Here is a 4934-nt window from a genome sequence, read left to right as displayed (position 1 = left end):
CAGGGGGTATTGTCATCAGCTGTTACTTCCAAGCGAATGTCCTTGGGAGCCAAACAGAAGTATATAAAAGGGTTTGGGGTATGTTGAAACATGTTGAGACTCAAGCTCTCTGAATGGGGATTTTAATGACCGCATCGGAGAGTACAGGGAATTGTGAGGAATGAATTTGCTGCTGTCCTTGTGTTAATGTAACTGAAAAATCATGCAGATAAGGACGTAATTCCCCCGACCCCTTTCTGCACAGAACAGCAGCTTTCTCCTGATGGAATTCGACTCACACCAGTTACCATATGAGGCTCGATCTTGCAAGTACCCTTGAAAAGTTATAATAGCAGAATAATGGAGTCAGGAGGCATTCTGACAGCCAGCTAAGCTGTGTGCTCGCTTTGATGCGATGGGGCCATCTGAGCAGCAATCCAGCTATAGGTTTAATTTCCTTTTCATACTTATCAAGGGTAGTCAGGGTAGAGGAAGTTGGTGTGGACCTAAATAGCAGAGGCAAACAGCTGCAGACGACCAAATCCTTGTCTCTCGCCATGAGATTATTGGGGTACATATGAAAGCCGCTTTAGGCATCTCTTCTATTTTACAGATGAAGGTTCTGTCCCTGTGTCTGTGTGCAATTATATCATAGCATCGGGGATTGAAGTTCGTGTAACTGACTCATCAGCCTGTGAAATCTATAGCTGGAAGGAAAAGGGGGGATTCTGAAAGACATTATGGTGGAAGCATTCATTAAAGAAGGGGTGGGGATCTCAGGGAATGAATTCAAGCCCTCCAAAGATCTATACTTTCTCCTTGGGACTCTTGGGCACACACCCTCCCAAGCCACACCACATATCCCCAAGGCAGGTCCCTCACTGGTGCTGCTGGTTCCTTGCGTATTTAGGCTACTTCAAGTCTTCCATTGGACTCTGACCATGCCTGGGGGAAAGAGCAGGTGGGTGTGAAAATTAGCCTACAGTAAGGGGTTAAAATTTACATTCGTTGCTCCACCCACTGACCCAGACCACCACTGGCATCTGCCCCCCCAGCTCACTGCAACCTACCCCCCCCAAAAAAGTGAAAATCAGTGTCTGATCACACATATATTTACTGTTGCTTCAAGAATCAAGTGAAATAATTTAACCAGCAACATGATCCAAAGTTAGGCACTTTAAAGTGCCACAGCTTTCGGCAGAAGATATTTGTGCATGTAGTTAACTCTCAGGTTGAAAATAATGGTACTCCAAAGAGCTTAGACGTGTGCTGCATCAAGGTTTGCATTACTTGGGACTGCCATTCAAAAGGAGAGGCAGGAGCCTTTTCTCACATTGCATACTGAAGTAAGCCATATTCCCCTTTTCCCCCCTTAGGACCGCATCCAAAAGCAATATAGATGGACAACTGAGAAGTCTACAGAGAAAAGATGGCTTGCAAAAGCTTTCCAGTGGGATTTCTGATCCTGCAAAGACCCACACATATCTCAGTCACTTTCTCCTAAGCTGCAGCAAAGATGAAAGGCGCTTTAACCTCCTTTCCTGAAATGTGAACAGCAACAGAGCCTTTTCCCAAAACTCTGCCCTCATTAGGCTTGCATCTCAACTTCTGTGGTATTGAATCAATGGGCACAGCCAGTGTTGCCTCAACCTTTGCCTTGCTCAGTTTGAAATGGGCCTGCCTTGAAAATCTGTTCCCAAACAGCATTAAAGAGGAACACAGGAGCTGCTTTCTATGGTCTCCCTCAGGAGGTTGTGGACTCTCTTTCCTTGAAAGCTTTTAAGCAGAGGTTGGATAGCTGTCATGGATGCTTTAGCTGAGATTCCTGCACTGCAGGGGGTTGGACTAGATAACTCTTGGGGTCCCTCCCAACTCTACAGTTCTATAATTCTATACCAGTCAAGGAGGAGGAGGAGGAGGAGGAGAGTTTGGATTTGATATCCCACTTTATCACTACCTGAAGGAGTCTCAAAGCGGCTAACGTTATCATTTCCCTTCCTCCCCCACAACAAACACTCTGTGAGGTGAGTGAGGCTGAGAGACTTCAAAGAAGTGTGACTAGCCCAAGGTCACCCAGCAGCTGCATGTGGAGAAGCGGAGACGTGAACCCAGTTCACCAGATTACAAGTCTACTGCTCTTAACCACTACACTACACCGGCTCAAGCCATTGGTCCATGTAGATGAGTCTTGTCTACCCAGACTGGCAGCATATCTCTAGTGCAAAACTGGGGGACCTTTCAGGCCTAGCAGACCAGATCTTTATATCCACCACCCTGTGCACCAACTTTGACCACTCACCTGATGAAATTGGCCTGTGGGAGGGGGGGGGGAGAGAGACATCAAACAGGACTTAACTCCCACATACACCCATCAGCAGATAAGATGAGGGATTCAATCCTGCTTCCTGTAGGGAAAACAGCCAGGTTCCTACCTGTGCCCTCATTCAACATTGCATTATGACATCAGGTTTGGAGCAGGCGGGTATAGTTTGGGGAAAGCTACCTCATGAGCCAAGTGCCTGAGGGGGGGGGTCAGATTTGGCCCACTGTCCAGAGGTTCTCCACCCCTGCTCTAGTGTAGGTGTCATTGTCTCGTTGCTGAGCAACCAAGTGCAGAGCTTAGTGGAGTGGGAGGCCAGCCAACCAGAAGAGCCTCTGAAGTGTACTTGCCTGGAGGCAGAGTCAGCATTCAAAGTCAGGTCCAGTCCTAGGGTCGGGCAAACAGCAATCCACATGCTCGCACGGTCCAGGGGTCAGGGAATCCAATGATCAAGGGCCTAAACAAGCAGGAAGCAGCAAGGTAAGGTCAAGGACTACAAGCATTGATTCCAGCATTTGACTGCTGCTGGAAGCTTTGCATAAGAAGGCTGAAGCCTGCTGGTTCCCATCAGCGCCTTCTCCTCTGTGTCCTTAAAGGCTCATCAGCTACAGGTGGAGTCACTCCCTCTTCTCCCCCTTCAGGCTGCTGTTCAGCAGGTGAATGACTCCATGACAAGAGGTCTCTCCCAGCCTATCTGAAAATGCCAGGGGCTGAACCTGGGACAAGCAAAGCAGATGCTGGACCACTGAACTTCAACCCTCCCCTAAGGGACACAGCAGGTGCACCAACTCTATGGGGCTGAGGTTTCTACAACCCCCCAATGTCCACTGGCATGGGGATCACCCCCCCCCAATCTTGAGGGGGCAAAGGAGACCCGACTGGATGTCGCCCTGGGCCGTCCAGCATTGGGAGATGATGCATGGAGCAGCATAGCCTGGTGCACAAATGTAGCATTGGAGGAGGTCTGGCTGGCCTCTCCTGATGTGAGAGTCATCATGCATGTAATGTGCAATGCAAGTTACATCAAACGCACATGACATGAACTGGTCATGTGATGTCTCTCTCTCTCTGTCTCTCTGTCTCTCTCTCTCTCTCACACACACACACACACAATTCTAGGTGCAACTCAGCACCTGTGGGGCACAGCATCTCCTAGCTTCTTCCATCTAGGATTGTGGCCCAGAGTCTATTATATGGTATTTCTCAAAGCACAAAAGAAGTGCAACATGGGTCACTAGGATGCCATTGAGTGGGTGCATAAAGATCAAGGAGTGTGATATGAACCTCTGAATGTGGCCTTAGAGGCATGCACACCAATTGTGCACAAAAGTACGATTTGTTCAAGCCACCTAACTTCTGTGAAGCTTCCATTCAAGGATGCGAACGTGGAAGAATAAATCAGTAGCAGCTCTCCACCATGACCTTGATACTACAAATCCTGACGATTTTCTACGAGTGTTCTGGGGAAACTACTCTCCGCTGCGCTGAATAGCTGGGCGATCTGTTATGCATTGGCAGAAAGCAGAATTGAATTCAGAGTGCCTGAACTGAATCGGATGTACTATAAGCAATTAAAATAACACAGATCAACATTCCCCGGCTTACCTGCCTGCCCATGGGGATTACATTCAGCATTTGACTTCTCCTTTTGATGTTTCGCCCTATTATACATGCCGAAGAATGGTGAACTTGTAACTGCTTAAATAGTGGCGGAGCTCAAGATAACTGGAATGAAGCATGAGCTCAGAGTGGTGTGCTGCTGCGCAGTTGCAGAGTACGGCTGCTGTAGCTTAGTGGTAGAACACAACTACGCATACAGAAGGCTCTGGGTTCAATCCCTTCCATCTCCAGAATGGGCTGGGAAAGGTGGCTGCCCCCAAACTCTGGAGAGCTGCAGAATCAAACCTGCAATCTGGCATTATCAGCACCACTGAGTTTCCTGGTGATCTTCCTGTGATCTTAGTTGTGTTCCCAAGGCAGCTTTTGTGGTGTGTTACATACTTCCTGACAGGAATGAAGTGATTCTTCCCCACCACTTGCTTTTGCTTGACTTTTGGCTCATTTCTGAGCTGATATGCCAAATGGTAGGATGGGATATTTTGCCCGAATTCAGCACATCAATGCACATCAATGAGTTTAGAACATTGTGGCAAACATTTAGAATCAAGTTATGTAATGCATTAACTCTGCAATTCTAAAGCCCTTTGGGGGAGGATCACAGGAAGCAAATGATCTCGATCTCTCTCCTAGATCAGAGAGAGAACTCCAGTTTTGAAGAGGGAGAGCCCATGCCATGTCTCCCACCATCCCATATTGCTGCTGTGGAAACTTCTGTAGAACTTGTCCTGCTGATATCAGGTGAACTGGACATGTGTGGCGCTGTGGCGCAACAGGGTGAGCTCCTGTTGCTCTCATAGCTGTCAACTTACAGATTTGAAAATAAGGGACCAGCAGCCTTGAAAATAAGGGATCAGCAGCCAAAATAAGGGACCTGCAGCCTCACCTGTTCCAGGCCCTCCAGTCTTCCTGGCCTCCTGCAGTCTGGTCAAACTCATGCTGGTAGCTTTGAGAACAGTGTCCAACCAACTTTGTAACCAGAGGTTCAACTGAATAGAATCTGAATCACATGCACCAC

At 48.0% G+C, this 4934-nt stretch overlaps 2 long non-coding RNA genes across 2 annotated transcripts; one reads left to right on the top strand and one right to left on the bottom strand.

Annotated features, from left to right (window-relative positions):
- Nucleotides 1-355: 355 nt before the first annotated feature.
- On the bottom strand, nt 356-2414 carry LOC308475422. Its single transcript, XR_013985176.1, has 3 exons — nt 2279-2414; nt 862-924; nt 356-686 (listed from the first exon to the last, which is right to left on the bottom strand). It is a non-coding gene; the product is annotated as an uncharacterized lncRNA (long non-coding RNA).
- A 151-nt stretch (nt 2415-2565) lies between these two features.
- On the top strand, nt 2566-3930 carry LOC308475424. The gene is made up of 2 exons (XR_013985178.1): nt 2566-2779; nt 2941-3930. It is a non-coding gene; the product is annotated as an uncharacterized lncRNA (long non-coding RNA).
- The last annotated feature ends 1004 nt before the right edge of the window (nt 3931-4934 follow it).

This window comes from Podarcis pityusensis (genome assembly GCF_964106645.2).
Source record: "Podarcis pityusensis genome assembly, chromosome: 4".
NCBI classification, from domain to species: domain Eukaryota; kingdom Metazoa; phylum Chordata; class Lepidosauria; order Squamata; family Lacertidae; genus Podarcis; species Podarcis pityusensis.
The sequence above is the reverse complement of the archived record's forward strand: the minus strand, read 5'-3'. Positions and strand labels throughout refer to the sequence as shown.